A 15,249-nucleotide genomic window follows, 5' to 3' on the forward strand; every position below is an offset into this window, starting at 1 on the left:
GACATTTTTCATTATAACAAATAACCTTTGAATGGTTCGACGCTTAAAGTATTGACTTACCGCATGTTCACATTGTCTTTAGAGTACTGATAGGTGATTTTTTGAAGGGAGGTTGCATGAATCCCATCACTTACCAAGGGGAATCCTAATCATGCAGATATGATCCCTCCCCACTAACTCCTTCCTGTGACAACCATGGAGATGCAGAGGTGATCTCGGACAATGGATGTCACACTAACATTCCTTCCCTTCCCCGATGACCGTAAGGACGTGGCCGGCGCCGTTTTTAAGTTTTCAATGTTTGGAGTTCTCGAATGTGTACATAAAAGATGGAAAGCTACTCCCAAGCTACATCTCTTGATTCCTTGTACAACTTCGATTATTCTGGTCAATCACGGAGTAGCAACTACGAATTGTAGGTCATCAATGCTTATGCTTATGCTTTCGTCCATTCGATAAATCAGTCAACTCCTAGGTTTCGTTTTCAGTCAACGCATGAATCTCTTCTCGCATGGTAGTTATCCACCGTTCTCGATCGGATCAATTGATCGCTTCGGTGTAGCCGCTTGGATTATCTGTCATCTAGGAAGTCGTTGAGGTTGGGTCTGTAAAATCATCTGGGCCAGTGCTGGTCTCAGCAATTTCCACGGAAGAAGACATTTTTTGATAAGGTGCAGGTGGTTGAACATTTGAGCCTTCATTTTCTTGACTGCTTTTATTTCCGGCTGGTCAAGCAACTCGATGAACTCCACAAATTGATCTTGATATTGTTCACCTACATCCTTCCACAATGGTCGGGCTCCATATAAAGGGGCGGCCAAAACTACCAAAAACTTTTTTGAGATTTTTATGATTTTTTTAGTTTTAAAATATACCTCATGTGTTATATTATTATGATCCTTAATTGATATTGAACTAAAATTTAAATTTCTGTGATTTTCATGACTGCAAACCAGCTGAAGTCAAAAAATTGAAAAATGTGACAATCAAATAAAGCACAAAATTTATAATTTAGGAATGCAATATTTCCCCAGATAGCCGTAGCGGTAAACGCGCAGCTCTTCAGCATGACCAAGCTGAGGGTCGTGGGTTCGAATCCCACCGGTCGAGGATCTTTTCGGGTTGGAAATTTTCTCGACTTCCCAGGGCATAGAGTATCTTCGTACCTGCCACACGATATACACATGCAAAAATGGTCATTGGCATAGTAAGCTCTCAGTTAATAACTGTGGAAGTGCTCATATGAACACTAAGCTGAGCAGCAGGCTCTGTCCCAGTGGGGACGTAACGCCAGAAAGAAGAAGAATATTTCCCCAAAGTTACCCACCATCTGAAAGCTTATGGTTCAACACTTTTATCGAGCATGAGGATGGAAAAAAATATTTGGTTTAAGTTTTAATACTATTCAATATTACACTTTAGTAATTTTGGTGATTTTGAATATGAAAAACAACTCTTGTCGCGTCATGTCGCCGCCAGTTCGAATATTGCACATCAAAAAGCATCCTTAGATCTTACAAAAAACCTTTAAATTTTTTGCAGAAATTTGCTGATTTGCAAGTTAGAGCTTTTTGAATAATTCAATATTTTACATATATTTTGATGATATTTTTCATACAAAGTTTATTTCTAATATATTTAACCACTATTCATACACATTTTGATCAAACTCAATCAAATGTAAACAAAATGTGTGCTTTCAGCCCAGTTTGATAACAATTTTAATTTAAAAAATCTTTTTTTTCAAAGTTACGTAATTTGTGAATAACCCCTTCTGAAACAACAAAAACGCCAAATAACATATTCAGATTACATATTTCATCGATTAAGGCGATAAAAATAGTTTTGGCCATACTTCACTTTTTTTCGACCATTGTGCCTTCGTCTGAAAATTCTGCTCCTCATTAATGAACACGACATTTCGACTTATTGTCATCTCGTCTCTTCCTTGATCGTACAGCCTTTGGAATTCTCACAAGGGAAGGTCACGATGGTGTTACACAGGGTTTCAACCGGACTATTTTTGTTAGATTCTACATGTCGAAATATGAAAAACCCCAAAGCCTTTCGGGTGATGGACCAGTGGTGTAGCCAGGAGGGGCTCTGAAAGGGTCGATTTTGTACGAATATAATATTACACAGCGTAACAAAAATGACATTTTTGCGTGTCTCAAGGATCAAGTAATGTGTCTCTAGTATATTTTGGGTTGCTGAATCTGATGCCGTTCTCAGAAATGTTCAGGCACGTCACAATATTTAGCTACAGGTCGCCAAAGTTGTATAAAACACTGGTTTTATTGATGTTTACATGAAATTTATAGTATGATATATCATACTTTTTTGTGATATAATCTACCAAACATGCTAAATAGGACTTGAACCTTCAATTTAGATTCAATTTAGTTGAAATTTCACGATAAAATCTAGTTTATATCGATTTTTTAAGCAACCTTTAGTCTCTATGTAAAATTCGTCGTCTCTCTTATATGGCAAAATACAATACTTTTCTGAACCACCGAAAAATAACATTTTACATCGAAAATATTATGAACTTTGTTGATAATTATTGTTTTATACATGAAGTTTGGATTCTGTGACAAATTAAGCAAATAAATTGCCGTACAAGCTGGCAAACTTGCATGCAAGTTGGCTGAAACAGGCAAATTTTGCATTTTCAACAGTAAATACCTCGAAAACTAGACGTGCCCTGATATTTCTGAAAACGGCAAGTGACTCAGCAACCCTAAATTTAGTAAATAGAGGTATTTTGGTGCTTGAGACAAAAACGTGTTCCGCAGTGTTATTGAATCGATTGAAAATTTATTAAAAAGATTTTTCTCAGTATTTAGTACGATAGTAATGAACAGAATTGACATAAATTAATGTTTATAATGTATTTTTATGCCATTGGCGTAACTAACATGGAATATGGACACCAAAACAAATTTGGTTTTATTAGAATAGTATACCAATAAGAAACCCATCCCGATGACGCCTATGGCATGAAAAAAAAAATACATTTTAAATATACATTAATGTCAATTCTGTTCTCTATTATTAAAAATATTTTTGTCAAATTTCCATTTAGCTTAATATTATAATATACGTATAAAATGGCCCCTTTTAAAGCCCCTCCTGGTTACACCACTAGTCCATCACCCGAAAGGCTTTTGGGTTTTTCATATTTCGACATGTAGAATCTAACAAAAATAGTCCGGTTGAAAACCCCGTGTAACACCATCGTGACCTTCCCTTGTCAGCAACGATTACGCCTTTGACTGATTTTTGAATCGAACTACTTCCACCTTTGCTCCAGAGAATGCACCATTACTTGAGTTCCATTTTTTTTTCAAATTTCTTTATTAGTATCATTCCAAACATTACATTCATTCTTTATATCTAGGTGGTCTGTGTCATTAGACAATACTATCATCCTTATTTGGTAAAACAAATTTAAGATTTGATTAACATTTTGTTAACAACATATTACATTTAATTTTCCGTAGCAGTTCAGATTTTTTACAGGTGAGTTGATTTTACCTGTTTATAAGAGAAAAAAGTAAGAGGTTGTTTCCCAGATACAACCGCCAAATTGGCGTTGGATAACGTTAGCTTCTTCTATTTCCTGGCTTGAGACAGTCACGAACTCATGAAAGATTTCTACTGATAAAAACCTCAATTTTCATACTATTTGTTGCATGTCAATTCTGACCTATTATGGACATTGTGTGTTATTTGGTTGGTTCGGTTAACACTTCAACACCAATAGAATCGGTCGATGGAAGAAGAACCATGAGCGGTAACTCTTGCTCCACGCATGATCTTCTAAGATTGGTTGCTTTAGTGGATTCCGAGGCCAGTTTTAGGTTGAGGTACTTCTCCATGAAGTTCGCGAACTCCATGTGTTGCTACGAGAGCACCGCAACTGGCAACCCTGTCCACATCAAACGAGACCAAGTTTACAAATATTTCACGCCCGTCAAAGCAAGCTGTCATCTAAAAAAAAACCATAAAACGTGTCAGGAAGCTTTAATTGAGTGCTCATCTAAAAACATATTATTTCCTAGTAAATTTGTGAATTTAATTCCACATTAGGTACAATGCACTAAATTTATATGGTTCTTTGAATTAATAATTGAAATCTTTATAGTTAATCTGCAATTTGAACTGAATTCAATATATGCCTTTCTCGGCCTAATTACAAGAAAAGTTGCTACTGGTAGGTTAGAATCTTTAACAATGAAGTATGAACTTCTTTCACTTAAATAAATCTATCGTTTAGTAGCCAGCAAGCGATATCGGGTTGAAGATTCAAGGAGACAGTTAATTCGTTGCTGCAGAACACTAATTTGTAAGATATTTGTAATATTATATAAAAATTATGAGTTAATGTTCTCCTACCGTTCTAGCTTGAAGCTCTAAATAAATTTCTGCTGTCAAGAATAGTGTTTGCCTATATAGTTCTACGAGAACACCATGTTCTCCTCTTTGCTCAAATCGATGTTTAAGTTGCCAGTCACGATGATTGGCATGAACTCCTTTTGATACTCGAAGAAGTTCCGCACCATGAAGAACTTCTTCTGCTTCGTCGTGGCAAATCTGCGATTCCAGAGCTCCGACGTCATGTTCCTGCAGGAAGCGAGAAGACTAACTGGTCGGTTTGTTTGAGGATATGTCAGCATCATACCGAAGGGCATCCAGCTGGCTCGTCGTATCCGTGGAGAACGCGCTTAAATTGAATTGCAGCACAATTTCAAATAAAACGGCCCTTTTCAGGGTCATAACAATGCATTCGACTTAAAAGTGTTACAACTAGAGATATTTAATCTGTTACTATTAATTGATTAATTAATTTATTTACTTATCTTGCATTATTTCGGTTAATTAGTCTTCTAACGGAGAGAAATTGCAAACAAAGTTCTACCTAGGTTCCTGTCACTCGGGTGCCGACGGTAAGCACAATGAGAATTTTATTTCTTGGCACAGTGATTCTCGAAAAGCATTATTTAGCCATGATTAGTGATTGCATGCAAATGACTGACCGAAATTTGAATCAATCACATCCAATCATCAGTAGTGTCGCTCTTCGCAGTGGATAATTCTCATAACTCTTTCAAAATGAAATTATCGTCCTGAAAAGGACAGTTGGAGGTAGTCACCGTCGATCGAACTGTGTTTTCATTTCATTGTTAGACAGAAACACACCAAAAGATTACCGAAGACGATTTAATTAAAATGCCATCGGTAATTTTGTGCTTCCTAGTTTCCGTGCCCATCCTTGTTTTCGTTGGTTTGCACACTCCGACGGCAATTATCAAGGTTTCTGGACGCATTCTTCACGAATTCGATGGGCTAGCAGGATGCCCATGGCCATGATGAGCGATTTCACGGAACCCGCAGCTTTTAGCTTGGGAATAAACAGCAGCAGCGACGAACATGTAAAATTTATTCCGATAGGGTCTATCTCCGGTTGCTGGTGCGCACGTGGCTGATTGAAGTTAGGCTGGCTGACGAAAGTGTATAAAATATCGCTCAATGATATCTGTGCCCATCTAGTCGTGGGTTCGTTGGGCTTTCCTTAGCCGAGTGGTTAGAATCCGCGGCTACAAAGCAAAGTCATGTTGAAGGTGTCTGGGTTCGATTCCCGGTCGGTCCAGGATCTTTTCGTAATGGAAACTTCCTTGACTTCCCTGGGCATAGAGTATCACTGTACCTGCCACACGACATACGAATGCGAAAAATGGCAATTTAGGCAAAGAAAGCTCTCAGTTAATAACTTTGGAAGTGCTCTTCGTCAGCTGAAACGCAGGCTCTGTCCCAGTGAGGACGTCATGCCAAGAAGAAGAAGAAAAAGAAGAAATGTTCGATCCCTATCGGAGCACGTGGTTTCTTTTCGTAGTTTCAATTTCAATTTGCATATTTGACACGTGTGTCGGCGTGTACATGTAAACTTCAAAACGTCAAAACCTTATAACAGCAAGAAAAATTGTGCTTTTCTATGCAAAATAAGACATACCTCGATATTTCCTAATTTTTCAATAGTTTAGTCATGAAAATCAATAGTTTTCAATATTGGAGTAGATTCGTAGAAACATTTCCAATCGATTGGTACAAGAATCTTGAAAATCTATCCGGGCGTTAGTAAGTTATTAACAGTCAAAATCTAACCACTTTTCGTGACGCGAGCGATTTTTCGTTTTTCGAAATTGTACCCCAGTATGTTGCCGTAAGACGTTATCCAACGTCAAAACATGTTTTCAATTTACATAACCTAAATATATGGCCCAGATAGCCGTAGCGGTAAACGCGCAGCTATTCAGCAAGACCAAGCTGAGGGTCGTGGGTTCGAATCCCACCGGTCGAGGATCTTTTCGGGTTGGAAATTTTCTCGACTTCCCAGGGCATAGAGTATCTTCGTACCTGCCACAGAGTAGTGTTTGATCCTTTGCTTGCGTCGCTTGCTCCTGCGGGGGCGGGTGATGTGAGCAGGATCAATCGTGTTGCGCGTCGCTCGCGCGGCATGAATAAATAGTGGCGTGATTCGCGGATAGGGTCAGTAGTGTTTGATCCTTTGCTCGTGTCGCTTGCTCCTGCGGGGGCGGGTGATGTGAGCAGGATCAATCGTGTTGCGCGTCGCTCGCGCGGCATGAATAAATAGTGGCGTGATTCGCGGGTAGGGTCAGTAGTGTTTGATCCTCTGCTTGCGTCGCTTGCTCCTGCGGGGGCGGGTGATGTGAGCAGGATCAATCATGTTGCGCGTCGCTCGCGCGGCATGAATAAATAGTGGCGTGATTCGCGGATAGGGTCAGTAGTGTTTGATCCTTTGCTCGTGTCGCTTGCTCCTGCGGGGGCGGGTGATGTGAGCAGGATCAATCGTGTTGCGCGTCGCTCGCGCGGCATGAATAAATAGTGGCGTGATTCGCGGGTAGGGTCAGTAGTGTTTGATCCTTTGCTTGCGTCGCTTGCTCCTGCGGGGGCGGGTGATGTGAGCAGGATCAATCGTGTTGCGCGTCGCTCGCGCGGCATGAATAAATAGTGGCGTGATTCGCGGATAGGGTCAGTAGTGTTTGATCCTTTGCTCGTGTCGCTTGCTCCTGCGGGGGCGGGTGATATGAGCAGGATCAATCGTGTTGCGCGTCGCTCGCGCGGCATGAATAAATAGTGGCGTGATTCGCGGGTAGGGTCAGTAGTGTTTGATCCTTTGCTTGCGTCGCTTGCTCCTGCGGGGGCGGGTGATGTGAGCAGGATCAATCGTGTTGCGCGTCGCTCGCGCGGCATGAATAAATAGTGGCGTGATTCGCGGGTAGGGTCAGTAGTGTTTGATCCTTTGCTTGCGTCGCTTGCTCCTGCGGGGGCGGGTGATGTGAGCAGGATCAATCATGTTGCGCGTCGCTCGCGCGGCATGAATAAATAGTGGCGTGATTCGCGGGTAGGGTCAGTAGTGTTTGATCCTTTGCTCGTGTCGCTTGCTCCTGCGGGGGCGGGTGATGTGAGCAGGATCAATCGTGTTGCGCGTCGCTCGCGCGGCATGAATAAATAGTGGCGTGATTCGCGGGTAGGGTCAGTAGTGTTTGATCCTTTGCTTGCGTCGCTTGCTCCTGCGGGGGCGGGTGATGTGAGCAGGATCAATCGTGTTGCGCGTCGCTCGCGCGGCATGAATAAATAGTGGCGTGATTCGCGGGTAGGGTCAGTAGTGTTTGATCCTTTGCTTGCGTCGCTTGCTCCTGCGGGGGCGGGTGATGTGAGCAGGATCAATCATGTTGCGCGTCGCTCGCGCGGCATGAATAAATAGTGGCGTGATTCGCGGATAGGGTCAGTAGTGTTTGATCCTTTGCTCGTGTCGCTTGCTCCTGCGGGTGCGGGTGATGTGAGCAGGATCAATCGTGTTGCGCGTCGCTCGCGCGGCATGAATAAATAGTGGCGTGATTCGCGGGTAGGGTCAGTAGTGTTTGATCCTTTGCTTGCGTCGCTTGCTCCTGCGGGGGCGGGTGATGTGAGCAGGATCAATCGTGTTGCGCGTCGCTCGCGCGGCATGAATAAATAGTGGCGTGATTCGCGGGTAGGGTCAGTAGTGTTTGATCCTTTGCTTGCGTCGCTTGCTCCTGCGGGGGCGGGTGATGTGAGCAGGATCAATCATGTTGCGCGTCGCTCGCGCGGCATGAATAAATAGTGGCGTGATTCGCGGATAGGGTCAGTAGTGTTTGATCCTTTGCTCGTGTCGCTTGCTCCTGCGGGGGCGGGCGATGTGAGCAGGATCAATCGTGTTGCGCGTCGCTCGCGCGGCATGAATAAATAGTGGCGTGATTCGCGGGTAGGGTCAGTAGTGTTTGATCCTTTGCTCGTGTCGCTTGCTCCTGCGGGGGCGGGTGATGTGAGCAGGATCAATCGTGTTGCGCGTCGCTCGCGCGGCATGAATAAATAGTGGCGTGATTCGCGGGTAGGGTCAGTAGTGTTTGATCCTTTGCTCGTGTCGCTTGCTCCTGCGGGGGCGGGCGATGTGAGCAGGATCAATCGTGTTGCGCGTCGCTCGCGCGGCATGAATAAATAGTGGCGTGATTCGCGGGTAGGGTCAGTAGTGTTTGATCCTTTGCTCGTGTCGCTTGCTCCTGCGGGGGCGGGTGATGTGAGCAGGATCAATCGTGTTGCGCGTCGCTCGCGCGGCATGAATAAATAATGGCGTTAAACGGGTTAGGCGTGAATGTTTCATGGATCGCATCACCAATCGCTGGTGACTCCCAGATCTTTACCTTATCCCACTAACCCAATATCCTTTCCATGACAACTGTGGAGATGCAGAAGATTCTTCGGTCTCTAGTAACAACGGTTGTCTAGCTAACATTCCTTCCCTTCCTCGATGACCGTAAGGACGTGGCCGGCGCTGTTATTGACTTTTAAAATTTGAGCTCTCGATTTGTGCACATTGAAGAATGGTTAGCTAATCCCAAGCCCCATTCATTGATTCCCTGTGCAACTTCGATTGCTCTAGTCAATCACGGAGTAGCAACTACGAATTGTACGGTCATATATGCTCATGCTCATGCTCATGCTCATAGAGTATCTTCGTACCTGCCACACGAAATACGCATGCAAAAATGGTCATTGGCATAGTAAGCTCTCAGTTAATAACTGTGGAAGTGCTCATAAGAACACTAAGCTGAGAAGCAGGCTCTGTCCCAATGGGGACGTAACGCCAGAAAGAAGAAGAACCTAAATATATAACGCATTAATCGTAGCAATAGATGATTGTAACGATTTTTGCCTGAAATTATTAATTATTTTATTTGGCATTTGTTTCAACATTGGATATTCTATGTACCTCATTGGTACTATACCAGGGAGGAATCTTCAGAATCATTTTCAAAATTTTATTTTAAATTCTCTACAGAGCTTTCTTTCTGGTATTACAAAAGCTAGTTCATATTGGTACAGCATACAACATGGCTGGCCTTAAAATTTGTTTGAAGATAAAGTTTTGATTTTCTATTAATAAGGGGATAGAGACATTTTACATATTTATTACATTTGGCTTGAATGCCCTTAATGTGATTTTTGATAGTTATTTTTTATCTAGCATGAGCCCTAGATACCTGACTTCATCTGACCTATTTATTGGAACCCCTCTCACCGTAACAACATGTCTATTTGAAGGTTTCAAATAAAGAACTTTTGGTTTATGAGGGAATATTATTGGTTGCGTTTTAGAAGCATTAGGAGAAATCTTCCATTTTTGCAAGTATGAAGAAAAATATCCAAACTTTTTTGCAATCGACTACAGATGACACGCAGGCTTCGTCCTTTGGCGGAGAGGCCTGTGTCATCCGCAAACAAAGATTTTTGACATCCCTGAGGTAACTCAGGTAAGTCAGATGTGAAAATATTGTATGAAATTGGTTCCATGTTTTTTTAAATTTTTCGATCAAGCCTTCATGTCAATCACTGTCGAATGCTTTTTCTATGTCTAGAAGTACAATATCAGTAGAATACCCTTCAGACTTGTTGGAACCGATCTTCACCAATGCACTATAAAAGCTACCACGTTGCCTATTAATCAAAGCTTATTGCTTACAACTTTATTGCACCCTTTGGAATACATGTACATTACTGGCGAAATTAGGCCACGCTTGAAATAATCTTAAGTTTTCGCAAAAACTTTTGCCTAACACATGACAAACACCATTCAAACAAACAAACCATGTGTTCGTTATTAGATGATACGTAAGGTGCAACTGGATTACAACAAACAATCTTCTATCTATCATACACGTAGTTTAGTGCAACTTTCTCGCAACTGGGATGAATCTTCTTGAGTAGTGGCATGGGAACTTAAATTGAATGCAAGTTGCGGATGGCTTAAATGGAAGTTATTTGAAACATAACATTAAAATCGGCATTTTGGGAGAAGTTGCAAGAGGTTGTTTGAAAAGTTACTAAACACATCTTGATAAATTTAACTTTATTTATTAAATGGAAGCCAAATGAAGTTACGTTATATCGAGGTAAAAATTACGTTATATCGAGTTACGTTATAAGGAGGTTACGTTATAACGAGGTTACGTTATATCGAGGTATGACTGTATTTGCAAAGCATATTTGCAGTAAATCTTGTCGTTTCAGAAAGGTTGAACGTCAAACACGGAGTAAAATGCATGTTCTTTGGAACGGCAATGAAACTTTGAGCTTTTGATATTAATTTGCAATCGAACTAGAACTAGGTACGTTATATGTGCTTTTATTGATACGTGGTTGAAACCTTTTTTGGAAAACATCTCTTTGGAAGATGTTTCACGTGCTATCTGGGCAATATCGAGATGTGTTTTCTGCTGAAAGAACTCCGGAATATCCAATCGCAACAATTGTTATAGAGTTCATTCGGTACACGATGAGTTCACATCCAAACGTGCGACAAACCCGGTCACAGACAAGGGCTCAACAGGCGAATGCTAACCCCAACGTTGGTGGTCATGATAGGGTGTCAAGTCATTCATCGAGGAATTCATTCATCCCATCTGTGATGGATAATTACGGAGGCAAATTACTTGATTGTGACGGCTGCTACCGGTCGAATAACTCGAAGCAGTATATGGTACAGTGTCAGAAGTTCAGTATCTGCACACTAAGCTCATACGGTGAATTTCACCGTAATCTCAACAGCTGAACATTTCGGTGAAATAAAACACCGTGATTCCGTCGAAATTTTACGGATTCCGGTGATTTTTCACCGAATACTGTAAAAATTTACCGTACTCCGTTAATTTGTTTCACCGAACTGTTCAGCTGTTGAGATTTTACAGGAACCCGTAAAATAATTTAAGTGTGTGGTTTCATTTTTCCCAGGCTTTGGGAAATTTAACCATCATTGATACACGGGCCAAAATTTCATTACATTTATCCACCTGCATTCATAAAACACGCATGACATTTATCGTTCGTGGAATATAACGCGCCTCGAATGGAAAAAAGACAGACACACACCACCCACTGTTTGGCACCGATCACTGTGTGTCAACACTTGTAGCATACGCTGACACATTCTTATTCTGATCAAGAAACAGTGGCAAATATTTTCCATTTTTGTGCTATGTTTTCAACTACATTGATGTTCACAGCGTTGATATACTCACAATTAAATCGCAATCAATACGCTCTCTCGTGAGAGCAAACTCATTGGAGATCTGCTTAATGACAATCTATGTTGACAACAAAACATGTTATAATGCAACATATAATCTCGTTAAGTGGTATAAACTGACAGATCATATATCAATCCAGAAAGCATCATATGAAATCGCAATAACTTAGCAAAAATTGCCACCCGAACATGGTATCTGCTGACGAAGGGTCTCAAAGAACCAGGGTAGACAATCGTCACCGTCAAATGGAAAAAGTCGTCGACGAAACTAAAAAAAGAATCGTCATCGTCACTCAACCAGCGTTGGATGACGATTTGCTGCAGTGGTCCGCCACAAAGGCTCGGGGTCATGACGAACAAATAAGGCTCCTTCGTTATGGTCGAATCATCGTTCGAGAGCTCTGAGCCGACTAAAATATGAACCGTGCCATCGATAGATTGTGAGCCTTTTTTGAAAAAATAAAACAAAAACAAAACGTATCCGGAATTGAACAAACGATCTCAGAATAGTCAACGTCACGCGCTTACCAACAGAGTTATTGTTTATGCTTGAGGAATACAGGTTAAATCGCCAATACAAGCAATTTTGGGATGGCCTTCGCCGTTTTGTGCACAGCAAGCGAATATACTAAAAACGCCTCCTTCGTTTGAGAAAGGGAGCGAACGGAATGAAGACAAAATTGTTCGTTGACGATTTTGGATTGACGTTCGTCGTGCATTTCAGACTTTCAATGCACATTCTCACATACCAGCTTTGCGCAGTTTTTGTCTTGTTTGGCGCATTTTGTACCATTTTCACTCATACGGAAGGTAAACATTCAACAAATACAGGAGTGTGCGTGAGAATTTCAACTGGAGTATAAATTTATGCTCCCGATAAGAAGGCACAACAAGACCTGTCAAATACCATAGTGAAAAACTATGATGCCATCCCTCTGCCCGGATAAAAAATACAATACAAAAACAATATAACGTATTGAAACAGTACCATTCAATATATTGGAAATACAATACAGTGTTTTGTGAAATAACAATACAATTACAGTACAATATATTGTTTTCAACAGTTCACTGTATGGTATATGAGATTTTTGCAATATAATGTATGGGTGGTTAAGTATCGTAACAATACAAATATAGATATTTTCTCATACAAATATTTTGAAAACACAATATGATATATTGTTCATGTATTGTCTTGATAAGCAATTCGTGTATTGTTGTACAATACAAAAACAATTCAACAAACTGTATCATGGTTGCATGTCAGCTAATGTCAAGTGACTTCTAAAAAACTACTTATTTTGACTTTTTGAATATTTTCCACCCAACATTTCTTGCTTTTTGAACTTGTTTTGTTTATTTCTTTCAGCAAAGCTACATAAAAAAAAGCAACAGTTGTTTTACGCGAAAATAGGAATTTGACCAAAATTGTAAGGTATAAAACCAATTAAAAACAATACAATGTTCTGTTACAACATATTATATTGTTTTTGAATTGTATATCCAAACATGAATGATATTGCTTCGACATTCAATTACAATACACTGTATTGTATCCAATACGTTATATTGTACATTAATGGTTTATTCCATTCACTGTATGATACGTTTTTATCCGGGTGGCCTGCCCTAAAGAACTACATAGCAAGTGTCGCTGTACATGAAAACATGCATTTATATTGGCAAATAATCAATCAACTGGTATGCAACCCTTGGTGGCACAGTGATAAAGAGTGAGATTTTTAATCCAATCCAATCTCGCTGGAAACTTTTTTTTTTTCATTTTCATCCAAATTTTGTGGCATCGTATATCTGATCGCAGAAAGTCTGAAAAAGTCGTGCCAAGTACTCATATAGCCTCCACTTTGGTATGTATATAGCTATATCATACGTTCTATACGATTGAATTGATTCATAAGGAATGATGTATAACAAAAGTTATACCAACCAAAATGTTGACCTGCATCCAAACTAAAAAAAATCCTAACTTTTTTGTTTATCGTAATGATCGACTTGCAAGCCCCAATGTGGGAGAGTTGCAATAATCATTCATAGGCGTATAAAACATCAACTGTTTTCATCATTTGAAACTAAAGTTTTTGAAACTTTAGGTGTTTCTGTTGAAACACAGCTTGGTAAATATACTTTCATAGCTGCCTATTTGCCTTTTCAATGCTCTGTACAGCAAGATAATTTGCTCCAAACTGACTTGCGAAAAGTGACTCGCAATAAGTTAAAATTTTTTGTCATTGGTGACTTTAATGCCAAACATCGGTCATGGAATAATTCTCGAAGTAATTCCAACGGCAGAATTTTATTTGATGAGTGCTCTTCAGGATATTTCTCAATTCGATAGCCCTACATGTTTTTCCTCTTCTAGAAATCCATCTACGATTGATTTGGTCTTAACCGACTCTAGTTATCTTTGTAGCCAACTGATTACTCATGCTGATTATGATTCTGATCATGTCCCTGTTACATTTCAAAAATCCCATAAGGTGATTCTTAATCCTGTCAGATTTACTTTCAATTATTTTCGAGCCCACTGGAATATATATGAACCATATTTTGACTCTAATCTTGATGTTAACATTTCTTTACAAACTTTACAAACAAAACTTGATATTGAAAATGCTCTTGAAACTTTAACAAATTCTATTGTAGAACCTAGGAGCAATGCAATTCCAAAATGTGAAGAAATTTGAATCCGTGATTATAGACGATGATCTTAAACTCTTGATCCGTCTTAAAAACGTGAGGAGAAGGCAATTTCAACGCACTCGCGATCCTGCTATGAAAATAATATGGCAGGAAAGGCAGAAAAAAAAAATCAAGAATCGTTTTGCACAATTAAAAAACAAAAATTCTAAGCACTTTTGGAAATTATCTAAAATTTTGAAAAAAAAAACCTCAGAACCGGCATTGAAAGAGGAAAACAAATTATTACTATTTAATTATAAAAAAGTTCAAAAACTTGCTATGCAGTTTGAAAGTGCGCGCAATTTTAATTTAGGACTTACTTGTCCAATTGAAAATTAAGTTACTCAGGACTTCGAAAACATCTTCAATCAACAGAACGTTTTCGAAAATTTCTGGGAGACTGATTTGGAAGAAGTGAGAACTATTATTAAAAAATTCAAATATATGAAAGCTCCTGGCGATGATGGAATTTTCTATATCTTCATCAAGAAACTTCCAGAAAGTAGCTTATCATTTTTAGTTGATATACTTAACACATGTTTCCGATTAGCATATCTTCCTGACAAATGGAATAATGCTGAGGTTGTACCAATTTTAAAACCAGACAACAATCCTGCAGAAGCTTCTAGCTATCGTACAATCAGTTTGCTTACCTCCATCAGTAAACTTTTTGAAAAGGTAATTTGGAACAGAATGATGGCCCACAACTACGAAAATTCAATTTATACCTATGGACAGTTCGGATACCACCATGGACATTCGACCACTTATCAACTTTTACGTGTAACAAATTTGAATCGTTCGCACAAATCTGAAGGCTATTCTATTTCTAGACATAGAAAAAGCATTCGACAGTGTTTGGCATGAAGGTGATAACAGAAACCAGCAAAGTTTTACAGATTCTACAAATCTGAAGC

Source organism: Aedes aegypti, chromosome 3, assembly GCF_002204515.2.
Source record: "Aedes aegypti strain LVP_AGWG chromosome 3, AaegL5.0 Primary Assembly, whole genome shotgun sequence".
In the NCBI taxonomy this organism is placed as follows: Eukaryota; Metazoa; Arthropoda; class Insecta; order Diptera; family Culicidae; genus Aedes; species Aedes aegypti.